This window comes from Microtus pennsylvanicus, chromosome 7 (genome assembly GCF_037038515.1).
Source record: "Microtus pennsylvanicus isolate mMicPen1 chromosome 7, mMicPen1.hap1, whole genome shotgun sequence".
NCBI classification, from domain to species: domain Eukaryota; kingdom Metazoa; phylum Chordata; class Mammalia; order Rodentia; family Cricetidae; genus Microtus; species Microtus pennsylvanicus.
In genome coordinates, this window is record NC_134585.1 from 8,563,505 (window position 1) to 8,580,085 (window position 16,581).

A 16,581-nucleotide genomic window follows, 5' to 3' on the forward strand; every position below is an offset into this window, starting at 1 on the left:
TTGATAGAGGCTTCCTCCTGGGTCGGATGTGGATACAGTGTTGCCAGCTAGTTGCCAACTATAAATAAGTCAAAGGGCACAACACGTGGGAGTGAAAAGCGATCCTGGTGCTGCAACAGACACTGAGGACAGTCCCCCAGGATCCCTGGATGGGATCCTGACCCAGGGGTGGGGGTGGGGGAAGGGGCTGGGAATGAGGTTCAAGGAATTGGCCGGATACCCAGAAATATCCGGGCATCCCAGGAGAACCCAGAGGGAAGGTGGTCTAGCCTGAGTCATCAAATCGTCCCTGGGCTCAAGGGGACCATGGGAGCTGGGAAGGGAGTCTAGGCTGGGGCTGAGGAGGATTCTAGGGTTGGGCCCAGGAACACCCCGGTTACTCGGGGATAGGGCACCCCAGAGGGCTCCAGGGAACCAAAGGGGTCCAGGTTTGGCCCAGGAACACGCCGAAGAACTTCAGGGTGATGAGGAGGTCCACGTTGGGCCCAGGAACACCGCGTACCCCAGAAGGACTCCAGGGGGCTGAAACGGGGTCCAAGCCTGGCCCAGGAACACCACGGTGGGACCCCGGTAGGACTCTAGGGGGCTGAAGGAGGTTCAGGCTGGGTCTAGGAACACCCCGGTGCTCCGGGAGGGTCGAGGATGGTCCCGCGGGGCGCCCCTCCCGTCCCCTCCCCCGCCCGCTGTCCGTTGGCCACGGAGCCCGCCGCTGCGCCGCGGGCCCGACTCCTCCCCCGCGCGTCCGTCCGCGCGTGTCCCCGCGTCCCCGCGCCCGCCGTCCCGCGCCGGCGGAACTGTGGGATCGCCGCGCACAGGAAGTGGCGGCGGCGCCGAGGCGGAGGGCGGCGATGGGGGCCCGGGGCGGCGGGCGCCGCACTCGCTGAGGCCCGACGGAGGGCCGGGCCGGGCCCAGGCCGAGCGCAGCGGCCGCACGCGCCGACTCGAGGATCGCGACCAGCAGGTGGAGTGCAGGTGAGCCGCACCGCGCCCTGCCGAGCCACCCGAGGTGGTCCCCGCCCGCGGTCGCCGGGCCCCGCCGCAGTGGCCGGCTGCGCTCCGCGGGGCGCGCGGCCTGGGAACGCGGCGCTGGAGGCTCCGGGTCCGCCCCGGTCCCTGTGCGGCCTGCGGGGCTCGCCGGTGGTGTGCGGGATGCGCGGCGGCCTGGGGAGGAGCGATCGGGAGAGATGGGGGTGCGAGGCCAGGCAGAGGGCCTGGGCGGCCTCCGGCCCCTCTCTAGGGGACCTTGCTCTGCATCTGGCTCCTCGGACTGCGGAGCCCCAAGCCTGATTTCGGGGCCTTGTGGGCTAGTTTCACTTTTTTTGCTTGCTCAACACAGAGGGAGGGATGCAGGTGGGACGCCCTGCAGGAAGGTGTGAGGGCTCCCTTTGACTTTGGCGTTGAGACCAAAGGCCGACTGTGAATTTCCACGTTTCACTCAGGCGCTGGGGTCATTCAGTAACCAGAGCCTCTGGAGGAAAACACCTGTCCACGGTGGGCCACCAGGAGCCCTGGAGCATAACCCCAGGTACCAATGATAGGAGCATTGTGAGCGCTTGTGTGCAATATATGCAGGTTTCCTTTTTAACTTTGAGAGAAGTTTAGTGGCACAGGGAAATGGTTTTAGAAATGGCCTTCCAGACCTAACTTTTAAAGCAGTGTGGAAAGTCTTGTCTAAGAGAATACTTAAGAGATTGGGCTCTTTTCCCTGGGAAACTAGGAGGTTACTTGGATAGGCGACAGACTGGAATGACTCGTCCGAAGCCGAGATCTCTGATTCTGGGATTGGACATAGAATGCTGGTTGGGGGTGCTGGGTTTGTGTCTATTGGTACTGAGTGGGAGCAGCCCTTTCTGCTGCGATGGCATTTGTGAAATGGACTGTACCCCTTCCAAGAGGTCTCGGTGGGTTGTACACTTTGGTCTTATTTGATCACTTCCTTACTGTCCTCTCCCCTTACTAAGCAGGACCCCTTTCCACTTTGGAAGTTAGCCTATAAAGCTGATTTCTAGTATCATGTCCTGAGCTCTGTGATTACATTGTTTCAGAAAACAGTTACTTGTGATGGCATTCCCGGCCTCTCTTTGGTCTTGGTGGTGTGTGCTCCTTGGAGTGGCTGTGCTCAGCAGGTGGATGTCAGCTGAGTGACTGACCTAACTCAGCATAACCTGCTACAGGCCTTGCGTGTGGCCCCACACATGCCTGTCTCAGCATCACCACAGAAGGAAGTTGCCTTCGGGATGGGTGGAAAGTGGGTTGAACAGTGTCTCCTAGGGAAGGAACGGGGAAGGGATGCTGGAGTTGAAGGGAGGTCTCTGTCCCACCCTAGGCTGCTCTCAGATAAAGGCCCAGCGCCTGGGAAGGACAGTGTCTGTGTGCTACAGAGGACTGGGCAAACAGTGTGCAGAAAGTAATGGGGTCTTTGGAAGAGCATCCACCACAGTGGTCCTTGTTTTGATTCCCTTCTGGGGCTTGTAGGTTCCACCCTCTACTGACAGACTCTGAGCCACACTGGGGTTTGAGGAGCAGGACTAGCCGTTTGCCCTGGATTATGTCACAAATTACAACAGCCAGAATTTAAGAGTGAAGAGACTCCCATCTTCTCAGACCGGGCGGGGGAGTAAGCTCGTAAATTTGTCTCTGGCCCAGTTGGAGGGAGGTAGGGCATGGTAAGGCGTGGTCATACCACGGTAGGGCATGGTATGATTGGGGGAAAGCAAAGGTGGAAACTTACTGTTGTTTCAGGGGTCAGATGGCATCATTGATCCAATCTCACTCCTGACAAGTTGACACTGGTTAACTGGCCCAGCTCCATTTACCCCTCCCAAGATGGAGCTGGTTCTGCCTGCCTGTTTGTCCCCTTCTCTGACTTGTGGCTTTGCTTAGGTCCTGCAGTGTGACCCAGTATCATAGCTTGTCAAATCTAGCAGTGGCCCCTTGGCACCCCCCACTCCCTCTCTCGCCAAAGCAACAACCGCTTTCCCCCTACTCTCCTCTCCCTGATCCCACACCATTCTGCCTTCTCACCTGCTCTTCCCCATTCTGGCCTTGTGTACACTACTGTGATTTCCCCCACCACAGACCGTGGCTGGTGAGGTTTGAACAGCTTGTCTCTGGGCGTGACCGGCCACCTTCGGCCAGCGGCATATTGCTTACTTGTCTGATGTGAGCTCTGTAACTGCTTCATCTTCTCACTGAGAAGTTTCTGCTGCTGGGGGGTTGTGCTGAGTTTTGTAAACAGTTGCTCAGGGACTTCATGGGTTTTTTCTTCAGCCAACTGAAGAACCTTGGGATCTTAAATGAATTTTTCCAAGTTGTAATGCGAGCAGCGGAATAGCACATCATTCCTAGAACACCCTGATAACTGCAGGGTTAACCTGAGCTTATTAACCTCAGAATGTTTTGTTTCAGGCAACTGCCACAGTGTTTCCTCTTTGAAGACTCTTGCTGCTTTGTTTAGAGTCCAACGTGTCCCGATCTTGTTTGTCAGGCAAAGTCCAGGAGTGCACACTTGTCACTGGGGCATAGCTGTGCTTCATTGTAAGGGATGGAGAGGCAGGCTGACGGGGCCCATGGTTCTTGCTGGGTCTGTGACTGGCGACTGTAGTAGGTGGTAGTGTGCCCAATGGCCACTTCTCTCTCACATATGGACAGAAGGGACATAGGCAGCATGTATTCTAGATGTCAGTGTGTGTGGAGGGCAGCACAGGCAGAAGTCCCCTCCTGGCTGGAGCGCATCATGTCACTTAATGCTAAAAGCTGAAGCTAGGTCTTTTTGATGGGAACAAGGTGCCAGCGGCCCAAAGGCCTGTCCCTCTATGACCCAGGAGCCATGCATCATTAATGGGCAGCGTCTCCATTCCTTTTGGGAAGGTGGGGGTGAGATCCATAATAAATGACAGTGGCAGGGAGTAGAGTAGTGGCAGAACGCTGCCTGCTGCAGGGCGGACACAGCCTCGGCCCAACCTGGAGCTCGGGCTTTGGCCCTCTGTCTCCTGTCACTGCTGGCTGGCCAGCGGTGCTCTCCCTCTGCTGATTTGCTGACGGGAACAGTCCAGAAGTGTATGCTGATATTACATTTGCCCCTGCTTTGAAAACAAATTCATTTAGTGTGTATGTGTACCTTTGCGTGGCCATGCGTGTGTGTGGGTGCATGTGGGGTTCAGAGGTCAGCACTGGTGAGCTTCCTCACGTGATTGCCACTTGGTTATTTTTCAGCAGGATTTATTTATTTTTATTTCATGTGGATGAGTGTTTTGCCTGCGTGTGTGTAATGACACCACATGCTTGTCCTGATGTCCTGGAACTGGAGTTAGAGATGGTTGCGAGCCACCATGTGGGTGCTGGGAATGGAACCAGGACCTCTAGAGTAGCAGGAGCAGCCAGCCCGTGCTTGTTCTTAACCACTCAGCCACGTCTCCAGCGCCACCTTAGTTTTCAAGATTTATTTTTATTTTTCTCTCCCTTCCTTCCCCCCTCCTTCCCACCCTCCCCCACTCATGCGTGTGTGTGTGTATGCGTGTGTGTGTGTGTGTGTGTGTGTGTGTGTGTGTGTGTGAGACATGCTCAGGTTCCCTTGGAGCTGGAGTTACAGGTGGTTGTGAGTCACCATGGCTGCTGGGACTGAATTTGGGTCCTCTGTAAGAGCAGCAAGCTCTCTTACTGTTGAGTTCCTCTCTAGCCTCGTCTTCTTATTTTTTTCAAACAGGGTCTCTCCCTGTACCTGACTGATTTGGCTAGGCTGGTCGGTCAGCGAGCACCAGGTGCTCTCCTGTCCATCCCCCCCTCCCCAGAGCCAGGGTTCTAGGTCAGAGCTGCTGCACTGGGCTCCTTACATAGGTGCTAGGGATCTGTAGATCCTCACGCTGTGTGACCCCCCAGCCCCTGCCTCTACTGTGTGTTACCCTTTGCTTATCTCTGTGCAGGAGAGAATGCAGCCACCATGGCTGTTTTAGATACATCTAGTTGAACACTCAAAGCAACACTGAAGACGTGTATGAGAAAATGGAGTGGCAGCCCTGGGCAGGCAGCTTGGCTTGGCTCTGCATTTCAAACGCAGGTGCCATCGAATCTATAGGTGTTGTTCTGTTCGCCAGTCCACTTGATGCTCAGAACATCCCATATGTGAAAATTCACATTTCTTTCTTTTTTAAAGATTTAATTATTTATGTTTTCATTATGTTTTATGTATCATGTTCTGCCTGCATTTATGTCTTCACGCCAGAAGAGGGCACCAGATCTCATTATAGATGGTTGTGAGCCTCCAAGTGGGTGCTGGGAATTGAACTCAGGACCTCTGGAAAAGCAGCCAGTGCTCTTAACCTCTGAGCCTTCTCTCTGGGCCCAAAATCCACATTTCTAAAACAAATTGAGCGATTAACTTTACATACACATTGTAGAGGCTGTTCTGCTGTATTGGGCTCACAACCCCACGTGAAATTCAAGCCGCAGCTATGTGCTAGGAGTGGAACTGAATTATGCAGACAATATGCTCATTGGGTTTGTCTTCCACCTGGGTGTGAAAGACCGTGTGCTGATCCTTAACACACAGCGTGTGCCGACCATCAGTCAGGCTTCCTAGTGGTTGATATCTGTTTTAGGTCATTGTCCCTGTGTAATTGGAGTACTGGCTGAGTGAACCAGTGTGCTCTTTATCAGAGAGACCCAGAAGGAGCAGTCCCGGTACCTCAAAAAATGTGCTGAGGTAGCTTTTTGCCAGAGTAAGGCGGAAGTCAGGTAATTAAATGAAGACCACATGAGCTAGAGTTTGCACAGGAAATGGGTGCCACAATGGAGTTCAAAGTATAAGAAGTCTCCTGGGAAAAATGCTGTGGGTGGTAGCGTTGGGGTGAGCCCTCAGGCAGGTCTGTGGAAGGAGGCAGGCCTGAGGAGGGAGAATCCCAGTGCAGAGGAAGGCTCCGTAGCCCCAGGCAGCCTCAAACTAGGACTATGTACAGAGGGCCATGCCTCACAGGCTCCCAGTGTCTGTCCCTCCTAACTGCTGGCTGAGTGTCGTGGGCTCCTACTTCACCTGTCACTGCTGATGACGGAGAAGGCTGAGTGGCAAAGCTCTGGCTGCTTCAGAGATAAGGTTTAAAGCTTAAACAACTTTGTTTTGGGGCATTTGTTGGGGGAAGTGCTGCGGCAGGAGCATGTCTCATTGTCTTGTGCATGTGTGCTAGGCAAGCCACATCCCCAGCACCAAAGTTTAGTAACTTAATGTGTTTTAAGTGTTTGCCTGCATACAGGACTGTGCGCCTGTGAGTGCCTGGTGCCCAGAGGTCAGAAGAGGGCATAGGATCCACTGGGACTGGAGTAAGGACAGTTGTGAGCTGCCATGTGGATACTGGGACCTGAACCAAGGTTCTCTGGAAGAACAGCCAGTGCTGAGCCATCCCTCCAGCCTTAAGTTCAATAATTTTTTTTTGAGACAAGGTCTCTTAATAGAGCACTCGTGTCTTGGTATTTACTATGTAGACCAGGCTGGCTTCGAAATCACAGAGATCCTTCTGCCTCTGCCTCCTGAACGCGGGTAACTTTAGATACTCACTCAGAAAAAGAAGGAAATAAAACAAATCAGGGCACAGCAGAAGCCGTCCCTACTGTCAGCGTGTGATGCAGCAATGCAGGCAGCTTTGGGGTTTTAGGAGCAGCCCTGTGGCCCCACAGGCCTTTGTCGCTCTGTGTGGTCTGGGCAGTAGCTGGCAGGAAGCTGGCATTAGAGGAGAAAGTGCCCACACAGAGATCTGCAGTTCTGTACTGATGTGGAGTCAGGAGCAGGCACCCTGGAGAAGCTGGGGCTCAGAGCAAGCAGACACTCTCCCCGCAGAGTGGTTGGGGGACCACAGCCTGGGTTCTAGGCTTGGTAGAAAATAGTACTGTAGCCACCATTTTAAGTCAGACCTGGCCTGGCGCTTGCGTTCCTGGAGCACGAGCTGTGTCGTAGTCTATGTGCTGATGAACGGTTGGCTCTTAAGTGTTCCTTTTTGATGACAACATCATGGATGGAGATTTTAAAGACAGATTCCAATAGGGGCCCAGCAGCAAGGGGAGGAAGTGAGATATGGGTGTGAGATTGCGGGGGGAAAGGGGGCCTGTGCTGTACATGGCCTGGCTCACCTGACTGCCAGCTGCCGACCTCAGTCAAGCATGGCCGGGGAGTCATGGGACTCAAGTTATTAGTCTTTGTTCCTCCAAGAAAAAGCCTGAAACTGGACGTTGTGTAAGTTTCTATTTTAGTGTGGGCTGTGCCGTATCAGCACTGCTGTCGGCCACACTCGGCACCCGCCAGTGAGTCTCCAGCTTCCCCTCTTCATCTCTTGAGATAAAGTAACTGAGTCTGTGAAATGGACCGAGTGGTCCTCCTAGAATCCACGCACAGTGGAAGCAGCCAATGACCTGCGTGCCTGTGTAGCATCCCTCCTGGGAGGGCAGGATGGGGTTCCCTATGAGGGTTTGAGGAAGAAAACAGCGTGAGTGCCAGGTGAGAAACAGTGACTCCCCTGCCTGTGGCACCAGAAGATGTTTCTCCTGACAGGACCACCTGTTTGCACAAGGGCCCTCAGCTAGGTCCCGTCCCCTAAGCCAGCTCTATCCACATGTCCGGTGCATATGTGTGTGGCCCTCAACACCCAGTGTAAGTGCCTCGGAGGGGTCAGTGAGCTGGACATGCTCTCAGGCACATGGTGTCCCTGTTAACCTTCGCAAATAGAGTGTTGTGGGATGCTGTGTTGGTGATATGGATTCTCTACCTAGAGCCCGCCCCCCACCCCATGTGTAACCCTGCACTTTCCTCTGTGTCTTCTCCTATATGTCCAGGTGTTTGCCCCATGTCTCTCCTGTGTGTTTCCACTGCATTTGTCCTTCTGTCTCCCCTTGTGTGCTCCCATATGTTTGCTCATGTGTGTTCACCCGTGAGCTCCCATGTGTTTGCTCATGTGTGTTCACCCGTGAGCTCCCATGTGTTTGCTCATGTGTGTTCACCCGTGAGCTCCCATGTGTTTGCTCATGTATGTTCACCCGTGAGCTCCCAGTATGTCCTCCACCTCACTCCCTGTGTGCTGCGCCCCATGTGCTTCCTCTGTTTCTCCCCTGGTGTGTTCACTCTGTGCTCGCCACTCCTGTGTGCCCCTTGGCTGGTTGTGCGTTCTCCTCTGCGGCTTCTCTGCTCCTGCTCTGCTGACTGCTGCTGGGACCCCTGCTTACCTATCGCTCCTGCCTGGTTTGCGGTAGTGTACTTTCTTGGGTCCATTGTCTGCGCTCACCGATCTCTTTGCTGCTTGGGTTTATCTTTTTATTTCATTTTATTTTAAGGAGCAGATTTATTTATTTATTTTTGATTTTTTGAGACACAGTTTCCTTGTGTAGCCCTGACTGCCCTGGAATTCGCTCTGTAGACCAGGCTGGCCTCAAACTGACAGAGATCCACCTGCCTCTGCCTCCTGAGTGCTGGGATTAAAGGCATGCGCCATTTGGCCCAGCAGATGTTTTAAATTTAGTAATCATTTTCTTTTCTGGTCAGTGCCTCCTGAGAGCTGCACAGTGCATAAACCAAGGCTCAGTGCACTCTGTGTGTTCTTGTAAAGGTTTTTTGTTTGTTTGTCTTTTTTTGTTATTTATTTTTTTTCAAGACAGAGTTTCTCTGTGTAACAGCCCTGGCTGTCTTGGCACTTGCTTTGTAGACTAGGCTGGTCTCAAACTCACAGAGATCCACCTACCTCTGCCTCCCATGTGATGGGATTAAAGGCGTGTGCCACCACCACCCGGCTTCTTGTAGAGGGTTTAAAGTCCACTTTCCACTCTGCTGTCCGGAGTCTCTGCGGAGCATCCTTCTGATGAGTGCTGTAATGGCCCCTGCCATGTTCCATTATTCCCAGGTGCCCTTGTTATCTTTGTTGTTTTGGAAAACAGCATTTTAAAAGTACACTCTTTGCATTACTTTGCATTTGTATTATACTGAGGTGGCTGTTGGGTATTATTGTCATGGCTGGTCACTTAGCTAGCTGTCCCTCATAGTTTGTTTGTTGAGTTGTAATGTTCTGCACACACATCCATGACATCAGGAATGACAATGGCTTTGTTTCTTCCTTGTGCCAATAGTCGTCCTCTCTCTGCCTTCCTGGCTGGCTCAGGGCACTGGGATGGGGCTGCATGGACAGTGATGGCCATCCTTGTCTAGTGTCTGAGTTTAGGAAGTGATCCTAATTTCCCTCTTTGCTGTCGATTCAAACATTGCCGCTTAATTTTCAGCTTTCCTGTCGCTTCTCCTCAGAACAGAGGAGGAGGTGACCATGAAAAGTGCAGGGAAATGAAAATGACATTAAGGAGATCAAAACGAAAGGTCCACCTTGTGAGATGCTGAAATGAAACCAAGGGTGAGGCTGGCCACCCTACCAGGATGGCTCAGCTGTAGCAAGGCCCCTGGGGCGAGTGTTGGCCCGCTGTGGGGCAAAGGTAATGATAGTGTACTGCCACTGTGCATGCTTTTGTGGTTTTATCTATAGTCAGTTGTTGTGGTTCAAGATATTAAATAGAAACCCCCATAAATAAAGAGTTTATCACTTTGAAGTTATGTCCTGTTCTGAACTCACACCCTTCTGTTCCACCTCACTGTATCCACACCGTGTGTTCTACCTCCTTCAGTGTCAGGTTGCTGTCACGGTGTCATCCTGGTGACAGTTAATTCTGACTGTCAACTTGATTGAATTAATAATCACATCCATTGTTAGAAAAGCCCAGCTCTTTCCAAAGAGAAATTGATCCTGATCAGCCCCTCTGTGGGCTTATAATACAATGGCATTGTTGAGAGGGGGTAACAGGTTGGGAGTGGTGTCTGGTTAGAGGAACTAGGTCCCTGGACGCATGTCCTTGGACGTGTATCTTCCCTGGCTCCTCTTGTGCCCATCTTTCTTTGCTTCCTGCCTCTCAGGAAGTGAAGTACGGCATTCCTTCATGGGCGTCCATCACTGTGACTCTGCCCAAGGATGCAGGGCCAAGCCATAGAGCTCTCTGAACCCCTGAGCTAGTGTCTGTCCTCTTGCAGGTGGTTTCATTGCCGCAGTGATAAATGTCGGGTTCTGTGTGTTAAGTCCCTTGTTTTGCTTACCAGTGGCTCTCAGTGGGCACCAGGGTGTGAGACACAGAAGAGAGGGGCAGACTGCTGCTCACTGCTGTGTTTCGGGGCCTGCAGGGAAACCACTGTACAGGATGCCGTGCTGCCCACAGTTCCAGGCAGCCTGAGGATGGATAGCAGGGAGTACCTTGTTCACGCTGTGGGCAAGGCAGTAGCTGTGAAGAAGAGGAGCGAGGGCTCAGTGAGATGGCTCACCACGGAAGGAAAGTTGCCTGCTACTAAGCATGATGAGGACATGAGTTTGATCCTGTGGACCCGCATGTGGAAGGAGAGAACTGATTCCCACAAACTGTCCTCTGACCTCCATGTGTGTGCTGTGACACATGTGTAACATACACATACAAATAAATGTGGAAAAGGGAGCAAGAGACATACATGTGCTGCTTGAGTCCACTCAGAGCCCAGCAGGATTGTGGCCTCGCCCAGGATGCTCACTGAGCTTCATGTGGACCAGCAGACTTAGCTCATGACCTCAGTGCCGGCTGGACTGTGTGCTCAGTTTGTGGGTTGCACACTGAAGATATGTCGCCAGTTTACATATTATTCCTAAGTAAGGAGTGACAGGGAGTTAAGTTAAACAAGTTAGCAGTATAGAAGGCAGAGCCCATAAAACATAATTAGAAAGCCAGAGCTGTCTCACCATGCTCTCCTGACTCTTGGTCAGTACGCTTTGCTGGAATGGGAGCTGGTTGCATTGAGGGGCCTCCCTGGGCTTCCTGGGGATGGAAGTTAAGAGAGAACAATGGAGAGATGCTTGACCATGAGGGACAGAAAGCAGGCAGTGTGTCATTACTCCTCAGGAGCAGGTGATGTCCAGGCCTGAGCTTGGAAAGATGTGTGTGGAGCAGGTCATCCTTTAAGAAAAAGGCTCACACCAGAGCTTAGGGTGCTCTCCCACACCTCCCTCGGGAAAGGGACTTATGGCTGAGGCTGTACATTAGGTCATACGTGTGTCAGAGAGCTGCAGCTGGCCAGTGTGCACAGCCTACTGTGGGTCCAAGTCACAGCCAGGCTAGACAGGGGAACCAGTGTGTTACTGGGACAGCTATGTGCAGAGGTAGGACACTGCGCTGACGGGGGAAAAGAGCCTGTTCCCTGGCTGTGTAGTCAGGCGTCACAGCGACAGGCTGGCTCAGGTACAGCTCGGTGGTAGAGTGCTTGCTTTACACATTCAAATCCCTGCGACTTCCTGTGCTGGGAAAACGCTGGCGTGGGGCTGTGTTGGGCTATGTAGATCAAGCCGTGGAAGTCCTTTCCAGGTACGGAGGGCACAGGAACTACAACACATCAGATGCAGTGACTGAAGTCACGTGGACCCGAAACTACCTTCTTAGAACAGATTTCACATCCCTAGGCTGGCACCTTCAACCGAGGGGGCCCTGGGGAGGGATGGATGGTCACACGGTGACTCTTGAAGCCTGTCCATGGGGGGGGGTCACTGTTGGCTGAAGAACAGATGATGTGTGCCAAGGAGGAGTCTCCAGGTACAGCTCGTGGGGCCATCAGGATGAGGGTTCATATGGAATGGAAAGGAAGAACATGTTTCCAAAATTCCTACATGGAAATAAATAGTAACTTCACAGAAGGGGCCGCCTGGGTGGGAGGTAGGTAGGTGGCTTGGTGGACTTTGGTGTCTGCTTGCCATAGCCCCATGAGAAAGAGAAGGCCCACTTCATGCAAAGGACAATTTTCTCGTCAAGAGGGGTTGGTGGTACATGCCTGTAATCCCAGCATTTGGGAGGTTGAGGCAGGAGGATGGTGAGTTCTAAGCTAGCCTGGGTACATAGCATGACCCTTTCTCCATTTTTCCCCTTTTTCCTTTTGTTTCCCAGACTGTCTGACCGAATGGGCAGAGGCCTTCTCTGCATGTGTTGAGCTGGGCACAGGACCCCCTTCTCCTTGTTCTCTGGGTGAACTACGTGCTGGATTTCTTGTTTTAGTGGGCCCATCCAGCTTCTCTGGTTGGCCAGGAGGTGTGATCTGTATGATGTGTTGAGCAGTCTCCTGTAGGTTTGTTAAAATTTGTTTGGAACTTCCTGTGTCTGTTTGGAAGCCAGTCTGGCTCCCCCCATTCCCTGCATCTTTCTTGTGCTTCAGAATCTGGGTTGTGCTAATTTCAGGCTGAAGCAGGGGGCGGTTTGAGGGAGACGTTTCCCATAAGTCTCCAGCGTTTAAAAACGTGGTCCCCAGTTGATGGCTATTTGGAAAGGATTAGGAGGTGTGGCCTTGTTGGAGAAGGTTTGTCACTAGGGGTGGGCTTTAGGTTTCAAAGCCTTGTGATGTCCCCAGAGCACTCTCTGTTTCCTGTTTGTGCTTCAGGATGTGAACTCTCAGCTGCTGCCCGCTGCCACACTCCCTGCCATCACTGTAAGCCCCAAATAAACGCTTCTGTCTTAAGTTGTTAAGGTGTTGTATCACAGCAACAGAAAATTAACCGAGACAGAGAGATTGTGTGAGGTTGGAGGAACGTGTTTCTTAAGGAGGCTCTTAGTCTGGGCCTGGTTTTTAAATTTTGTGTGCGTGTATGTTTATTTCCATGTGTGTGCACATGGGTGTGCATGTGTGTGGAACCAGAGGTTGATGTCAGCCATCGTCCTCTTTTCTCTCCACCTTATATTTTTGAGACAAGGTCTCTTACTGAACTTCGAGTTCACTAATTTGCTAGGCTGCTTGTCTATCAAACCTTAGGCCTCCCCCTGTCCTTTGCCTCCCAGTACTGGGGTTACAGCTACAGTCTTTGGGGCCTGGCTTTACATGGGCCCTGGGGATGAAATTCAGGCCTTATCTTTGCAAGGCAAACCCTTTACCAGCTGAGCCATCCTCCCAGCCCTCGGATTTATCAGAAGATACATTTTAAAGACCCAGCTCCATCTCTGTAGTGAGCACTATCCTGTCCACATCCCCTTGCCCTGCTGGATGAGGCATCATTTTCCTGTGCCTCCCTGATCTCCTCCAGGGATCCAGGTACCTCACACATTGGGCTCCACGGCATCTCACTTTCCTGTGGGCCAGAGGTTGGAGTGTCACTTGGGGTCACGTGGGGTTATTTCTCTTCACAGTGTGGTGCCCGGTGTGCAGTCTTCTGTGAAAGCCCCTCTAGGAAGGAACTGACTCCAGGTTCCTGTGTGGCCACCACCAGGAGTCAGGGTTTTTCTAGTTTGTGCCAATGGGGTTTCTTGACCATTTAAGACAACACATGAGGGGTACAAGGGAGAGAATAGGGGGAAGAAGGCAGAGAGAGATGTGTACAGGGAAGGGAGATGGAGCCCATACTTAGAAGACAGAAATCCTCCTGACTTTATCTTGGGATTATTACACCCTGGTGACCCTTCATCCTCTACTGTTAAGAAGTGCCAGGCTCTGCTGTGGGCAGAAGAGCACCGGGCCCTGTGCTCTGGAGACGAGGGGTAGATGTGGAGGGAAGTGAACCCCTGTGGCAGTGTCTGGCTGTGCCACCTCCCACTTTTTCTCTCAATCATCAGGTTCTAGGTATGGAGCCATTCTCTCCCCTTACTTTATGATCCTGTGCTTAGCCAGGTGTGCTGACACACCTTTAATCCCAGCACTCAGGAGGCAGAGGCAGGCAGATCTCTGAGTTCAGGTCAGCCTGGTCTGCAGAGTGAGCTCTAGGACAGCCAGGGCTACACAAAGAAACCTGTCTGGAAAACAAAACATGAAACAAATGGTCCTGTGCTTGATCCGGCCGGCGGTCCCCTCTTCAGCCAGTTTCTGTCTCCTGGGGGCACACTTGTATTAGCAAGGAGACTGTTTCTCTGGCCACTGCCATCATGGCTGATTTTCAGTTACTCAGCCGCCATGCATCCTTTATTCCCTCCCTCATTTAGGTTTTTCCACATGTCTTCTTTCTAGGCTGAGGATTGTCCTTCCTTCCTACTTACAAGGAAGTAAGATTTCTTCCTTTCCTTATTTATTTTTCTTCTTTTTAGACAGGGTCTCTGTGGTGCCCTGGCTGTCCTGAAACTCATTATGTAGTTCAAGGGTGGCCCCAGACTCATGACCCTCAGGTCACAAGCACTAGTTGGCCCTTGAGGGGTCTGCCTGTCCCCACCTCTCATCCTACCCTAGGATTATAGACATGCACCTGTTATGCCCAGATCATGGAGTTCCCAAAAAACTGACTAGGAGACCGAGTCCTGTATGTCAAAGCAAAGAGCCTTTATTCAAGCTGAAGCTTGGACTCTGTCTGACACAGCGGTTGAGAGCAGGAGTCCAGCCCAGTCATAGTCAGAGGTTTTTTTTTAATCATAGTAGAAGTTGGGGTGAGGGGATTTCCAGGGTTCAGGACCCCAATTGGCTGACATTTGTCGAGGGGTCTTGGCAAAAGGAGAATACGTGAGTCCAGGTCAGAAACATCTGATGGTTTTATCTAATCTTATCTAATGGTTGGAATGTCAGGTACTTTCCTATAGATGCTGACCCTCCCTGGGTGGTGTCAGCTTATGGTTGGAACCTGGTGCTTCCTGCCATGGCAGTTGTGGGCAGCTGTGCAGCTTGGGGCCCACATACCCACTTTCTTCTGGAGGTCTGAACTCAGGCCCTCACTCTTGAAAGGCAAGTGTTTTCCCATTGATCTGTCTCCAGGCTGCTGTGCACACATTTTGGGTGAGTGTGTCTGCAGACCCTGCAGGATTTATTTGTAATAATCTCGCCGTGCTCCTGACGAGAGTCAGGGATGGCTCTGAGCCACAGCTGTGTGGACATGGGATTACCAAGGAGGAACTCAGAGAGTGAAGAAACTACTGCTGGCGGTGGGTGAATGCATGAGCCCAGCAGAGCTGAGCAGCGAGGAGCCCTAAGGAACAGCACGTGTAGCTGTGCCAAATGAGTCAGCTGTCTTGGGGGATTCCATCCTGGTGTCAAACTGTCTGTGGAAGACACAACACACCTTCCAGGGAGTTTGGGTTAGGAAGGAACCCTTCTTTCTTCAGCTGTCTTTATCAGGGGCTCCCAACCCTCAGGGGACGTGGCTACAGAGGGCGCCTGATTTGTCTTAAGCCTTGATTTTCATCAACTCTGTGTCTGCCACAGACGCCGCAAGCAAGGTTATCATTTTCGTCGTGTTTCCCACCGAGTCTCTGGCAACTGAAGAACCGCACACAAACCACAACCAGCACACACCAGTGATAGTTAAATACTATTGTTTCTTCTTATTTTAGATAAGATTCAGCCCAAGCTGTCCTTAAGGTTGTGATTTCCTCCCGGCTCAGGCATCTAAGAGCTGGGATCATAGGTGTGTGCCATTTTGACGGTTAGCATTTTAAAAAAAATTGTGTGTGTGTATCCCCAAGGAGGCCAGAAGAAGGTATTGAATCCCCTCCCCTGGAGCTGGAGTTACAGGTGGTTGTGAGCCACCTGATGTAGGTGTAATGGTTTAAGTAAAATGCAGGTCCCCAACGAAGGCACCACGAAGTCAGCTGGGTCCCAGGCAGAAAGCTTGGTGGGTGACAGGAAAGGGGGTGGGTGTGGCTTGTCTCTTAAAGGGACAGGACATACCATTGCAGTAGGTACTTTGAACTGAATTTAAGTGCTCTTAACCACTGAGTCAAATAACTGTTCAACCTTGTGAACATGGCTCTTTTTGTTTCTTTCTTTTTTATTTTTCTTTTTTAAGACAGGGTTTCTCTGTGCAGCTCTGATTGTCCTGGAACTCACTCTGTAGACCAGGTTGGCCTCGAACTCAGAGATCCACCTACCTCTGCCTCCCAAGTATTGGGATTAAAGGCATGCGCCATCATGCCAGACTGTGAACATATAGCTCTTTAAGGGTGGCAAATAGTGATTCGAACACAGTTCTAAAAAGATGAGTATGTGGGGTGGGGAAGCCGGTGGATGGCTCAGCTGATAATTCCAGAACCCATGTAAAGAAGCCAGGCATAGTGGCACATGCCTGTAATTCCAGCACTGGGGAGGCAGAGACAGCTGGATCCCTGGGATCACTGGTCAGCTGACCTGCCTACTTAACAAGCTCTGGGCTAGTGGGGGTGTTTGGTTGGAAGCATCACCCCAGCTGCTGACACCCCTATACCCAAAGAGTTTGGAATGTTTGGTTGGGGCTTCATCCCAGCCCCTGGCATCCATTTTGGAATGCTTGGGTGGAAAGTTCCATTTCAAGCCCCCTCCCCTGGGAGTTACCTCAGTCTGAAGGAGATGTCTAAACCGGCCGTGGTTTCCAGGAGATTCCCGAACCTTCCTCCTCTGACCTGCTCCTTCCTGCTCCCTCCACAGGCAGCTGAAGAGAATGTGGTCCCATTTCTGTTCTCATGGCAGCAGCGCATGTGACAGCCATGCCAGGTACTCACCTGCTGCAGGAACTTGGCTAATGTGTGGACATTAGCTCTGTCCCCGTAGCGCTGCCCTTTGTCCCCGCACATCAGTGTCACACCAGTCCTTTTCCTTGTCACACATGGCTCAGCAATCTGAGAGTATTGCTC

General features: G+C 52.1%; 1 protein-coding gene across 5 annotated transcripts in view; it reads left to right on the forward strand.

Annotated features, from left to right (window-relative positions):
- The first annotated feature begins 296 nt into the window (after nt 1-296).
- Nucleotides 297-16,581, forward strand: part of Agpat3 (1-acylglycerol-3-phosphate O-acyltransferase 3) — a 73,428-nt gene continuing 57,143 nt past the window's right edge. For 2 of the 5 annotated variants that reach the window (XM_075979808.1, XM_075979802.1), the window contains exon 1: nt 832-972. The gene's annotated coding sequence lies outside the window, so the exon portion shown is untranslated. Of the gene's footprint in view, nt 571-831; nt 973-1,439; nt 1,526-16,581 lie in introns of those variants that run through there. The other 3 variants (XM_075979804.1, XM_075979803.1, XM_075979806.1) reach the window with 3 other exon arrangements.